The sequence below is a fragment of the Lepidothrix coronata genome, unplaced genomic scaffold (assembly GCF_001604755.1).
Source record: "Lepidothrix coronata isolate B3197 unplaced genomic scaffold, Lepidothrix_coronata-1.0 Scaffold182, whole genome shotgun sequence".
In the NCBI taxonomy this organism is placed as follows: Eukaryota; Metazoa; Chordata; class Aves; order Passeriformes; family Pipridae; genus Lepidothrix; species Lepidothrix coronata.
Window position 1 is genome coordinate 1,858,158 of NW_016690362.1, and position 14,713 is coordinate 1,872,870.

A 14,713-nucleotide genomic window follows, 5' to 3' on the forward strand; every position below is an offset into this window, starting at 1 on the left:
TGGGACAGAGTACTGCAGATGTTTAATAGCTCACAGCAACATCACACAAGCAGATGGAAAAGAAAGTGGAATGTGCAAGAGGCATTCTTTCCACTTTCCTTCTAACCCTTCCTTTCTCTCCTCTTTGTCCACAGCAATTTATGCCAATTCTAGACAACTCCAGATGTGTGTCTTTCCCACCAGTATCTGCAGAGACTTGGCTCTGGAGATAGAATTATGCTTGCCAACAGGCAGCGTCCCTGTGCCTTCAGACCCAAGGGTCGAGTTCCTGCTGCCACACTTTCATCCCTGGCTCTGCTGCCAGATGTGCTGTGGGATGGAGGGCAGACATGCTGGTAAGGAACAATTCTGCTTTCTTCTAGACGAGTATGGTGTTGATATAAAATTATGTAGCATAGACAAGACACTCTTGCCTTCAAAGTATTCTAAACAGTCACATTAATGATCTGAGGAAAGTTAAGAAAGAAGTACATAGACCAGTTTAATAATTTTGACCTTGTCTACATTTTAAGTATTGGATGGTAAAGCTATATTGGTAAACTCCGCTCTTAGATTTTAATTCTAGGAGAGGAGGAGAAATATCTATTTCTTATATTCTGAGCAAAGAAAACACTAATGGCAAACTGGCTTCTATATAGTTACAACTGCAAAAACAAAAAGTTTTTTCTGGTAGAGAAATCTTGCAAAGAAATCCTGATCTTTTTTGACGTTGTTATTTTGGCCAAACTTACCAGGTGTTATTGCAAGTTCAAACTTATGCTGCCTTTTCTACATCTTTTAAAACAGAGAGTTACTATATACAACCTAACATTTTTGAAGTTCAAATTCCTAAATCCTAGTCTAGACAGAGCCTTTGGGAGGAAGGTTCAAATTCACCCTGAGCACTCTCCAATATCCCACACTTCTGCCCAGGCCATACCTTCCTGGGAATGTCCTGAGAACAGCTGTGATCAGAGTCTGGCACTCTGTACTGCCACACCCATGGAAGGAGAGAGGGGACACTGCCAGGGAGAGGTTGATGTGACACCTTCTGTAAGCACCACCACACTCCTCTAAGATGCCATGGGGCATAAGTGCACAGAGAGGATGTGTGCTATCAGCTTCAGATGAATGACAGGACACCTTCAGAGACCTAAACCTTGGCACTGACCTTTGGGAAAAACCAGTCTGTGATTCATACTGTGATTCATACATCTAAGAAACTGAGAAAATAATTGGAATGAGCTGAACAAAAATAAACAGGTGTCTCCTTCCTGCTCCTTTCACAGTTTCTGCTTCCCTGCACTCTCACCCACATTTTTTTTTTCTCTTAAGTTGTTGAGAAAAACAGCAGGAATGAGGTTCCTGGTATAATTACAGTTTGCTGACAAAATAGCAGCCTGCAGCAGTGATTCTTTTACTGCTAGAGACAGATGTTGCTGAGGTCTAATCACAGTCTTCCCACTAACCAGGCCCTGAGTCTAATCTGTCATCAGCTGAGAGGCTGCTGGCTCCCGCAGTGCCTGTGAACCAAAGCTGCTCTGTTTGTTCCTCTCCCTTCGTCCTGAGCCAGGCAGTGCCAGAAGGAGGGTATGTTTCCATTCACTCCTTGCCCTTGATACTAAAGTGATACTACAACTTCAATGTGCTGCTTATCTCTCCTCCATGCCTAGTATCAGGGCCTTTCAAAGCCTCGCTGGAAAGCGCTCAAGTGGTTGTTTTCAACTTGCAATGCATAGTGACTGCAGTTCAAAAACAAATTTAAGCTAAGTTGAAGGAGAGTCTTAATGAGAACAGCCTGTAGCTAATTCCTCCTTCCAAAATGTATGGTATTTTCTGCTTATTAAGAGAACAAGGCAGCACTCAGTGATGGATCATATAACCTCCATATGTTAATAACAACAAAACCCAAAAGCTGACGAGCACAGAATTAGGAGGAGGAGAGAATAGCAGAACTGGGTATACTGAAAAAAGCCAGGAGAGAGAATACATGTGGGAAGAGACTGAACAAATCTCTCCTATGTGTTACACAGAGATGCCATTGCCATCAAATGTTTTGTATCTGACATTCAAAGTGCATTGGGCCACATCTTGGAACTTCTCTGTGCTAGTGAAAGAATCTTGAAAAACAACAGACGTCACCAGCTCAGAAGTGCCCCTGTCAGACAAAAGTCACCATGGTACTGGATTAACATCTTTAAATTGGATTCTGGTCGTGGAGGGAAACTGGCTGAAGAAGTCTATTTCAAAGGCATATTACTGCAGCATGAGTGAACCAGTGAGAACTAGGAAAGTTCTTAAGCTGGTACCCACCTCACAGTTTTGTACAGTTAACAACTGCCCTGAAGTAGCAGGGAAGATGCTAGGTTGGGGAGGTGTAGACGAAACATCTGTGTTTTGCATAAGTAGCTCTTAAGCGAGGCATAAAGGAACAGAGTAGGTCATAATTTCTAGTCAGAAGCAAGGGCGTATTAAACAAGCTGACTTTCTGTAGCAGCCTGTGGCCAACTCAATTTCTTCTTCAGCTTTTTCTGAATCTGCATACGGTAGCTGGGCACAGATCTCTCCAGTAAAGGTGTGCAGGGCAGCATCTCAGCCACTGACAGACTGAGGGAAACAGAATGCATAGCACAATGTGTCAGAAAAGAGGGAAGGAGTGACTAACACAGGAAGAAAAACAAAGCAAAGATGAACATAGAGCATAAGAGAAGCAGCAGACTGTTGGCTGTAAATCAGTTTTCTTACACTCAGAATGGTGGGCATTATGGTGAGAGAAGCTGTACTTGACAGTAATGGAAGTCCAAGGAAGTTTGATTAAGATTAAATGGCAGTCACAGGCCAACACAGAAAAGAGGCTCTAAGGTTAAAATAAAGACAGGAAGTGACTAAGTAGGTCAGAAGCTGTGGATAATGAGCTGCATAGATTAAGTGGGACTTGGAGCAACTGAGGTAGCTCTGCTAATGACAAGTGATAACACTTACAATGTCACTAAGTTTAACAAATATGACTCTGAAACCACCTTCAAGGCCTAGATAGCAAATCAGAGATTGCTGAGTCCTAATAGTATCTACATCAGAGTAGATCCTGTATGTGTTTTAAAAAGAGATCGGTTTTACAGTCACTTTTTGACCTTGCCAAGCTTCCTGTAAATAGTGTGCTGTTTTGTCTGAACAGGATTTCTTCTTAAGGAGCTGGGAAAAATGAACCGACTAATAGATACGGTGAGACTGAGAAGGGCTACTGCAGGTTGAAAAGACAGATGCAATGGAGAAACTCCTTTCCACTCCTCAATTCAATAAGTCTTTGATTCACCAGCTTTGTTCACATCCAGGACAGCCGGAAGAAAACAGTCACCTTGTATTTTTGTACCTGATGAGAAAACCCCAGATTGTATGTGTGCACTGGGACAGTTCAATGTCTGTCTATTCCAACTTCAAAGAGGCTTTCAATGTTCTTTGAGATGCAGGGTGTGAGGAAGGGTGAGAACTGCTAAAGCTAGCCACATCCTCATTAAATCTTTGCCCTCTTGGAGCAAGCATGCAAGTGGAGAGAATAGATGATATGCATGAGCAACTGAGCATCTGTGATCTCATGACCTTTGACTGTTGTATTATGGGAAATGTATTCTTTGGTTGCTATGCTTTTCTAATTCATTTGTATTTTCCTTCAGTGACTCCCTTGTATTTTCTCCGGTGCTCCTGTGTAACGGCTTCAAGGAACTACAGATATCTCCAAGTTAAGCATGCATACAATAGCTTTAATTAAATGTTTGTGAGTATCCCACAGTAAAGCAAGGGAAAGCAAACAGTTTTGTACTCACTTGTACCTATCCCTTCTGAGCCCTGGCTTGGGTGGAGGCATCTGCACCATTGCCCTTTAAGTCTATTTCTAAGCCTTGAAATGAAGGCAATCAGGTTCTGCTGCTCTGCATGTAAACGCTTCAGGAATTTCACTCCCATTAAAAAGCTACAGATCACCTGTGAAAGGTACGATGCTAAAACCTTTTAGATTAGGCTAGAAGAAATAAAAAATAAATTAGGGGAGACGTTTCTTTACTCCACTTACAAAACTGGAGAATGAGGCTAAAAATATCCTTAAGCATTTCTTAAAATACGCTAAAATGCTATAGGGAAGAGTAGCATGAAAGTAAAGGCTTTGGTCTTCAATATTCTGAAATCAATCTTTTTTATTCTCTGTGCCATTGACAGAGTCTCAGTCTTGGTGCCACCCTCCATGATAAATTAGATGATGATGATGATGATGATGATTATTATTATTATTATTATTGTTATTATTTTAGATGGGGATCTTTGCTTCTTTTCCAAGTAGTTAACTACATTTTTTATGTATAGAAGAAAGCTGCAAAGAAATTTGTTTTCATTTCAGGCATTTAAAATAAATATACATGAGGAAAATGAAATTCGGAAGGGGAACTTTCATCATGCAAAGATGAAGGAATAAGAAACAGGATGCAAAGGTTATTTGTCAGTTCTTTGAGTCAAATACAAGACAATTTTACAGCATGTAAAGTAGTGAGTCTGTTTAGAGGAAGAATCTTTCTTTCTCTTGATATGGAAGAGTCAGCAGTATCTGCAAGGATAACCAAGAGGCCTAACACTAGTGATTACTGCTAATGCTTAGTACTAGTATAAAGTACTTCTCTTAAGTTTTTCAATGACTGACATCACTATTATTTCAGAGTTGATATAAACTAATTTTAAAACACTCTGACATAGCTGTACATATTTTATTGCAAATCTGTCCATTACTTCTCAGTGGCTCCCAGAGACAACATACATCAGAAAATATAATTGTAAGACTAGAAAGAAAAAATAAAGGCCAGTTTGACGAATAATAAAGAACCCATGCTTCTAACACTGCCCGTGGCTATTCCTCACCTGAGACCAGAGACATTGCCAGTTTTTGCAGTCTGATGTGCTGGATTCGAGTGGAGGCTGCGCAGAGCAGGGGCTGGCCTAGATTTGCTGGAGCTTGAGCAGCAGTGACTTTTTACAAGGGAACAGAAAGCATGGGTTGTTTCCCTTACATAGCAAGGCACAAACAACAATAGGGTTATCTGAGAAGATTGAGAACTGCTGACATTAGAAACATGAACTGGCAACTGCAAAGAAGAGTAGGAGTGGGATGAAAAGCAGTCCTACAAAGTGAAGGAGGAAAGGAGGCCAGGGAGGATCTAAAATTGGGAGAAGCTAACAAATGCTGATAGATAAGTCTTTCCTCAAGGGCCTGATCCTGAGCACATTCAGGACAACTTAAAGATTTCTACATAGATTTTTGAGATACTCTTAGTGAAGATTTCTGCTTTTTGACCCTCTCTTGAGATATAGTCTGCAATTCCACTGCATCTTCAGGAAATGCTTCTGAAAAATACACTTAGTTTTGATGATGGCTGAGAGTAAAGAACGTTTATTCTGAGGGTTGTGTGAAGAAGGATTTACATTTCACCCTCCTTCATCTCTGCGATGTCTGTCTGATGCCTGTATTCCAGCCCATCAGTTCAGATAGCCCAGTGACTGTGGCAAGGATGCAGAACAACGGCACAAAGAGGGCACACAGCCTGGCCTTTTTTGAGTTTCTGCTCTGATAATGGCGGGTTTTGATTTTTGTTGTTTCATTTTCTGAATTATTTACTCAAGCTGCCCTGAGCGCTCTGCTCCATATAAAACGAGAGCTGGCAAGTACTGAGATTTATAAGTTCCACAGCTCCATCAGCTTAATTTTTATTCATTACCTTAGACTTTTCTGTTTGTCATTTACATTTTTTGCTTAGTACTGTTTATATGTCACCTGTCAGTCTTCTAAATGAAATGACTGGCAGAATGACTGTCTGCATTGTTGCTTCTCTGTCTCCTACTATATTGCAGTTGTGAAACTCTTGCACCAAAACCCAAATTACTCTTGTTTTCCATCCTATCAGGTACTCCATGGACTATTTCTGTCCTTCTCCTCTAGTAGTGACAGTTGATTTACATCACCAAGACTAAGGCCAGGAAAACAGATGCCTGACTTTCTCCCAGGGCTGAGATTTTATGGAGAGCAATTAGTTAACTATTTTCACCATACTTCCCAAAAATACCCAGCCCATCTCCAGGACACTAATTAAGGCCCATAGGGATGCAGTAATCTTAGGCCTTGGGCAACCATAAGTACATTCAGTCTTCTCTGGTTCTTCATGTTGCATTTCCCTTTAGTAAGTCATAACTATGTTTATTCTCCAAATACATAAGGAGCTTGAAGTTAAAGGTCAAAGTTCAGTGCAATCCATCTACTCTGTGACCTAAACAGTGCAATTTACTGACAAATGCTCCCCCAAATTTTCTGCTTTCTTGGGATAAGGAGAGGGAATTGAAAGAGAAGAAAACAGTGATTAGTGATTTCTTTGCAACTTCTTTTATTAGCTTGTTCTAAACCAGTTTGGTCCCCCCCCCTCCCCCACCTATCCCTGACATAAAAGCAAGTGCAAATGTAACAGACCTTTCTGTACGCTGTGAATGCAGTGCCTGTCACCCTGTTGAGACCCCAAACAGACTTGGAAGCAAGAAGACAGGTTGAAAAATGAGTATAAATACTCTGCACGAAGCTGGTAAGACAGCAAAGTCACAATGGTGCAAAGGAAAATGTCAGAAGTTAATCCCAGGTGTAATACCTCAGAGGCCAGATGCATGTTGGGAGAGGTGTTGTTTAGTTAATATTTATGTTTTGTTTTCCCTTAGCCTTAGCCAGCGCCTGCTGCATTCTCTATAGAAGCCTTGCACGGCCTGTTGTTGCCTTTCCAAGTTTCTTATTCAATAGCACAATTTTTTTTCTTATTTTTAAATGCTTGCTGGAGTCTTAAGACATTTTTAACTTAACAATAAAACACCTGCATTTTATTAAGACTTGAGACTCAAGTTCCTCCTCCCTCATTTTTACTGAAGTGTTGCCATTACTTGGGTTAACTCTTTCATAGTCAGTTTTGCTGTGAGAGTGAAGTTACACATCTGCTACATATAACCCATTTCCACAGTCCTACACTGTATTTGGTGGAAAGGAAAACCGGCTCTGAGACAGACCCAGAGAACTCCATCCAGTGCTGACTGGCAAGGGGTGCAGAACCCCTAAGCAAGAGCTGCAGAGGCTACACCCTGCCTAGCACAACAGCCCTGCAGTAACGTCTGCTGGCAACGTAAAACTTAAAACTGAAATGTCCTTACCAGCCACTTCTGTTTCAAGAGTGAGATCTTTGAGTTGTACCACAGAAACTCCATTAAACTAAATAGAAAAAATGTATTATTTTCCCTGTTCCTTTCCTTTTCTCATTAAATTGTCTTAAATGAGAAGCAGAACAGCATTGTACAGTGATTTTTATGCCTGGATGTCCAAGTGTGTTATTATCCCTATATTAAATTAGAAAAATGGCAGCATGTGAAGTAATTGCCCAGATTCATGCAGCAGTTTAGTAGGAGGGCTGATAAATTCAGTTGTCAATGTACTAAGCAACTGCCTTATTATCCAATTAATTTAACTTTTTGATAAACAATTATTTGCCAAGTCCACTTCACACACATCACAGAAGCATTGCACTGTGAAGAGCAACAACTGCTAGCTATTTTACCAAGTATGATCACTGAAGACAGGAGACAGAAACTTAATGCAACCAGACAGGGACTGAGGATCTGTACACCATCAGTTCTGATTCCATCTCTGTTGCTATCTATGTGTTTATGGGCACGTAAATTTAGTTTTTTATGACTCAGCTTCCTAACTATGCAAGACAGAGAGTAATTCTTCACAGCCAGCAAATGAATCAAGAGGTCATAGACTTCTGAGGTTATTCTTAGTTATTCATCTTAGGACTTTAGTGACATACCTATACAGGAATAATTGTACTAATATGCATCAGACCTGCATGGAGATAACAGGTACATCAGAGGTTCAGAGGTTTGAGGATACTCAAATACCATGGCTACAGAGCCATACGAATTCCTAGGATAACCAGGTAGGCAGATAATTAGAAAAATATTAGTTGGTGCCCAGTATATATTACCAGTATAATTCATTCAATAGGTGGTTATTATTTATTATACAGTCTGATGCATTAGAAGCTGGTGTGATTTATACTGATACATCCCTACAACACTAGTATAGGAAATACTATCAAATACGGTGGCACTCATAAAAGGAAATGTACAAAGTTTATGCTACTCTTGCAAACAAATAATTTCCATTCATTCATACATACCAGTATATGATTTCAAATCTGTATAGGTATCAATAATCATTGGAAACAGCCTTTATCATAGCGGCAGAGACAGTTTTAGGGACATAAAAAACCATTGCTATTGCATAGAATGTGAAATGATGCAGGGATCCAGTAGACTGGCCTATGCAGTGAAAGTCATATTGTGTGAGAGTAGCAGACAGCCCCTATGACCTAGTGCTAGCTCTGACCACAAACCAGGGAGTATACGCTTGTGTGCCCATTGAGGAGCACAGCTTGCCTCACCTGCCATTTGGAAAGATAAAGGCTGAACATCATTTATAAAGGTAATCTAGAGCAGATTTTTTACATTTGAGTCAAGACTCAGAAGATTCTTACTTTTCCATTCAGTGTAAATATGCATAAACAATCATTCTGAATTGCTTTTAAAAGTATATGTACACAGTCTTTCAAAGTGTCTCTTAAAATAAATTGGTGTAAATCTCACATTTGTTTGAGTTTACACCCTTTAACTAGCATTAGGAAGCTATGATTTATATTGCTGTGTAGATCACATCTGCTCATAAATCGTGGTTTGAAAACATTGCACATCTGTGGTATGAAATGTGTGCAAATTAGAGAATTATATGACATTACCAGTTACTTACATGCAAATGTAAGCACTGTATGCTTCATTTTCTGTGTAGTATTTGAAGTCATGTTATTATGCAGCATAAACTACAATCATCTACTGTCTGCTTAGACAGCAATCCAAACAGATATTTGTAATCCCTTTGCAATCATTTTCACACAGCCATATACTCAGGTACCCCAGTCAGGAATGTAAGTTACAAACTGTTATGTGCCTTGAAGCATGCTTATGGCCCTTCTTTATAGGTGGCCTGGTCACCATACTCATTACTTTTGAGTAAATAAAAGGCAGAGTTTCATATTTTGGAGTTGTGCTTGTTGATGAAAGAGGTATTTTCTTTGTAGCAATCTGGGAAAGCAGAGGTTTTTCAGCTTTACTTTCTTCACGTATCTGTGGCTTCTTTTTGAAGTTAGTACCAGATTGACCAGAGCCAGCACCTTATAATCCAGGATCTAGAAGAAGGCAGGGGGAGCTGATATAGTCAATCTCTTTCAACATTATGAAGGGGGTTGTCCCCTATTACAGGTTTGCTGTATTTTTCTTCCTCTGACTGTCTCAAAAGAGAGCATCACCAAGATTTTCTTCCTTCTATTTTCATGTCTTTTTACATAAGTTCTTTTAGAATCTAGTAATAGGAATGTTCTGCTTTAAATTTTATTTCTTTTTAGTCTTGACTGTATTTTCCTTTAGAAAACTACTTCTAAAAAACTTTCATCAGAAGACCCAACATTACTTATAAGCACCATTAATGAAGCCTGACAAAACAATTGTGCAGAAGCTATTATCATCTTTACTTTTCATAATAAATTACAGATAAATGAATACACGACTCATCAAGGTTGTACAATAAATTAATGATAGCAGCTGAAAATGTAGCCTAGGAACTTTGACACCCACGCTGCTGATGAAATTATATGCCCTGAAAATACCAGGACTGTCTCAGATCCACTGTACCCTACCAACATTCCTCTCAAATGACTGAAGTGTTTTTAGGCTATGAAAATTAAAGAAAAGGAGAAAGAATGTAAATCAGTGTCTGACTCTACATTGTTTTACCCTTCAAAGCTAAAAGACTTTTTCTTTTTCTTGTCTTAATTTTTTCTTACAGTAGATATTGGCAGTCTAAAAGTTGAAATAAAATAGGAAAAAATAACAAGCATATTTTGAGTGATTACTCAGCTGGGGTCCTTTGTGACAGGAAATGCAGCTGTGTGACTAATGGGCCTGACTTTCTCTTGGCTTCCTTCCCCCTTCAAAGATCTTGTTTATTGCCCCAGCCAAATTTTTTTTTTTTTTAAATTGCTAGAAGCTAGAATTTTCCAGGAAAAAAAAAAATCTTTGCAAGAGGCAAAGGCAGTAAATCTTACAAAGATCAAGGGCTGCAGAGCTCTCCCCCATCTACTCCTCTTAGCCTTCCAGGCTCTTGAGTCACGTCATATCTTCCCCCTCTCTGCTACGAACATGTGTCTAGCAGATCTTTCTTCTTTGGTGAGGGGAGGGAGTATGAGAATCACATTTACAGCATTTAACCCTGGAATTCATAAAGGAAGCTCTAATTCCATTAAGGAAACCAGGGGTCTCCTAAGCCTTTGGCATTTTGTCTTTTTTTTATTATTTTTCCTCGAGCTCTCTCTTTTTAACAGCAGTTGTGTGCCCATCCTCCATAATGACATGGCTGTTAAGTGTGAGCTATTGAGATTTGACACCGTATAGTCCCTTTAGTAAGGGGCCACAGAGTTTTAAATTTGTTTGCATTTGGCCTGGTTTGTAAGTCTGCTTTGCTGAGCTTCCCAGGTAAGGGCAGATAGGCTAGGACCTGAACCTCCCCTGAACTGGAAGGGAAGAGGAATTGTGCATCCAAGCTTCTTAGCAGGCCTTTAACCCTGTAATTCAGTGCAAAGAAATCCTGAGTTTCCTCTCAGTAATGGACAGTGCTGGGCATATGGTTGGATAGAGTGTCTATGCAAGCAGGGTCCTGTCATCCTTTGGAGATGCATACCCTGAAGGACAGTGGTCCTGAGCCCTGTGAAGGGGCACACTGGGCTAAGGGAGGTGTCTGAGCTGTGAAGTGCTCCCATAGTTTTGATAAAGAAAACATGACATTTACTGGCCTGAGGGTGGGCACTGGCACAGGAGCCTGTGTGCTGCCAGCAGCAGTGCCAGCACCAGCTGTGCCACAGAGGAAACAGGTGAAACTTTGGACTAATAGTGGTGGGTTTATTTCTGCAAGGAGGTTAAAACTCAGACAGACAGGTACAAAATAGCTTCAAAAAACACGATGTATGAGAAGTGGGAGCCACTCTTCAGCCTTCTCTAAGGCCCTTCTCTTTGGAAAGCTGAGGTATCAAGTAATTGAAAAGGAGTTTGAGGGCTGCTCTGCAATCTACAACACTGGCATGGTTTCCTGTGCCCTGTAGCAGAGACTAAAAAAGGAAGTGAGCATATTCATTACTATAAACTGCACAGAGGAACCATCAGAATGGATATGCTAAAAAAAGAGATTAAACCTTTGCTTATGAACAGACCTAAAAGAATTGAATACATGTGTAGAGAGGGATCATTTTCCACTACCTACATTAGGAAAAATCTCTGGGGAAGTGGCTGATGCCAAATATTTTCTTACGCTTCATGTGTCAAGGGTCTGGCAGAATCCCTTAAAAAACAAAGCATGCATTTTGTGCAAATTGAGAATCATAGTTCTGGTGATTTGGATTGCTTCACCAAACTTGAGACATTTCTCCAAAAATACTGCAGATGTTTGATGATGTACCAAGTTTTCAGCATTTACATAGATCAGCAGAAAGAAATAACAGAAATAACAGAATAACACATTCAGATCTGTCCTGAAAAGAAACTGAGCTGGGTTAGACAGAAAAAAATGTTAATTTCTCAAAACAGCTCTGAAATCCTGGACAAGCTATACAATAAAGTTAGAGAGAAGCTAGGCTGGGTGAAGAAGTGGTGATCACAAGGATTCATTGGAATAGGAGCTGTGTGTGTAACCTGGCTGCGTGACCTGAGAACATCAGGGCGCTGCTGTAACAAGACTGGCAGTAGGCTTTGACTACAAAGTTTAACAATTCCAGAGACTGAAGGATAAAGGGGATGCAGCCCCGAAGTACATTAAAATTACATGAAACAGAGCTGTCTCCAGAAGGGAACTAGCCTAACCCTCTTGCAGCTATACGGTCAAAACTGGAGATCAGTAATCTCTGTGCAATGAATGCTAAGAAAAGCTGAGCGTCCATACATTTGGATAGAGAGGAAGGATTTGGCACTTGTCCATGAATGTAAAAAGTTTCCTGTCTTTTTTTTTTTTAATGAGAAGACTGTTTCAGAAAACTGACCAGAACCCACTTACTGCGATTGCCAAAATGGCCTGGCAAAGCCCCCTCTACTATGAATACAGGATTTATTTTTTTCAGTTATAAATTGATGATTTGCAGATTGGGAGGGAATTGGCAGGTTCAAACTTAATCCCTAGAGCATTTGATGAAAAACCAATGATGCAAAGTCCAGAGCTAGACTTTGTATGCGATGATTTCCTTAAAAATTTTTGCTCGCGATGGGAATAAAACCCTGTTGGAAGTATATGTGTCTGTCACTGAGAATATTCTCAGCTTTGTTGCTGACTTCAGGTGAAGTATGACTAATGCATCCTGGCTAGGAAAAATTATATAAACTCTCCTGATTCCCATTTGTACTTCCCTGAAGTAATCTTACTATAAGATAGTACAACTAAACAGGCAGAGGAAAATAAGATTTAGCTCTACCAATCTAGTTCCATTATTCCTAATCAATGAGTTGATAGGAAGTAGTGCCAAAACAAATTGGTTACTAATCAGAAAAAGTGTGGCATTAGGTTGTAATCTAGTTTAGGTCTGTTATATCCAGGTATCAACATGGAACACATGAAGTCAGTCAATCACTGACATTTTGCTTAACAAAAAACCCAAAAAACAAAAACACAAACGATTTTCATTCTTGCAGTCTTTCAATTCCCTAACATCTTCAAGGGTGTTATCGGAATCATGGGGGTTTTAAAGACGAGTAAAGAAACAGGCACAAACAACTTAGAACAGCATAACCAGCTTCCCTGACAACTGTAGCTGTGATGTTCCAGTTCCAGAGATGTAAGCAACACTGCCCAGTCCTGCACAGTTTATGTGATGCTGGTTGTAACTATTTGCAACCGCATATCAGCACAACTTGTCTGAATTTTATCCTGGCAAACTGTGACTTTAGGACCTCTGGTATTAATAACTGCCCTTTCCAGTCTGAGAATCCGATTGAGGTGATACAAAGTTCTTATTTTATTATGAACAGCTGGATGAAACCAGATGCATAATAAAACAAATCCTTCACAGCCAGCCTGGATGCACTGGATGCACAATGAAGACAACTGCATTTGAGCCATAGGGAAGTAATCAATTTATAAACAAACTTCTCCTGCACTTTGAGATGAAAACACTACAGAATCAGTTTCATTCACTCTACTTAAGCAACAAACTCTTATTTCATATTATTGTTTTCATGGTTTTGCTACGCCAATCACACTGCAATTCCAAATGTCTTCACTCTATGCTGCAACAGCAGTCTGACATGTTCGAAAAGCCAGCAAAGTAAAATACTTGTGATGGAAATTGTTCTCGTGTGTGCAGCCAGCTCGTGCTCAGACACTGTTCATGTTCCATTTCTCTCTGTCCAGTTAACAACTGGAATTAACATGGTTTTGAATTTTGGGTGTACTTTACCCACTAGTAGCATGTCCTAGGCACTGTGTTCTGTTGCATGATGGTCACCTTGCATTCAGGCTCCCGGCTGTCTTCATCTTCTACTCTAATGCTCTCCTGACTCTTGAATATCCCACCTCATAAGCAGAAGCAACCAACCTATATATAAACAGTTTCAAATTCTGGGACAATTTGGAGATTTTCTCTCCCCTTCTGTTGAATCCTGCAAAAAGGACTAAAAGCAGTGTGTTACTTAGGAGATCAAAAGCATTGGACTGTCTTTGGCCTGGGCAGTATTACTGAAACTAGATGTCAGGTGAGGTCTAAATTAGGCATCTGCTGACTGCACAATGTAGCTGCACCCAAAATGTAATGCTACTGTTGTTACAGGTGAGCTGCATGGCCTCCCGCGCCTTTGTTCCTTCACCTGTAATGTGCAGACAGAAGCACTCAGCCATGCAACAAGGTGTATGGCATTTCTGAAGACTCTGGAGATTCTTGGATAAACAGTGCACCATGAACAGAAACTAGCTGATATTGTATCTTTCTCTTTTTGTGATGCTCCCCTGCTGTTGGTGTTGTGCTCTCACTTTCCTGAGTTAAGCTTGCTTGGGGTATTTTATTTCATTTGGGCTTAAAATCTGTTTCCTTCCTCAGAGAGGATGCTGGCATACACCTTTAAGCACAGCAAATCTCACATGTTCAGAAACTTCACTGTCAAGGCCCCTGCTAACTGCTTCCACCTGACATTTCTCACCTTTCTTAATACACTCAATCAAGGACGGTGAGAGCAATTTAATACATGTATGTTTTGCACACCCTGCAACCCCGTGCATTTTGAAGGCCAGACAGAGCATTCTCTGCCACAGCAAATGATTATCTGTAAATGAGAAGCTTTGGTTTATAGAAAAGACCTGCAACTATATGCCCATGTGATTGCAGATTTGCAAGAAAAAGTAGAACTCTGAGCTCTTGATAGTGAGGTATAGTCCTGTGCCAAGATACACGTTTCTGTTTCAGGAACTCAGCTCTATGCCCACATGCCTTCAAGAGGCCTTGTGTGTACAACATCATCTTTGTCTTCCTATCTGTAAAATTTGGATTACAAAACTCTTCTATAATAGAGGGGTTTAGAAATGTCCATTTCT

The 14,713-nt window shown here is 40.2% G+C and overlaps 2 long non-coding RNA genes across 4 annotated transcripts in view; one reads left to right on the forward strand and one right to left on the reverse strand.

Annotated features, from left to right (window-relative positions):
* Nucleotides 1-14,713, reverse strand: part of LOC108505066 — a 64,769-nt gene that overhangs the window by 7,077 nt on the left and 42,979 nt on the right. Inside the window, exon 1 of one of the 3 annotated variants that reach the window (XR_001877374.1) lies at nucleotides 4,879-5,016. The exons of 1 other annotated variant lie outside the window; for it this stretch is intronic. This is a non-coding gene — a long non-coding RNA (uncharacterized LOC108505066). Of the gene's footprint in view, nucleotides 1-3,349; nucleotides 3,816-4,878; nucleotides 5,017-14,713 lie in introns of those variants that run through there. One more of the 3 variants, XR_001877375.1, reaches the window with a different exon arrangement.
* LOC108505067 lies at nucleotides 138-3,241 on the forward strand. Its single transcript, XR_001877378.1, has 3 exons — nucleotides 138-335; nucleotides 1,452-1,569; nucleotides 3,155-3,241. It is a non-coding gene; the product is annotated as an uncharacterized LOC108505067 (long non-coding RNA).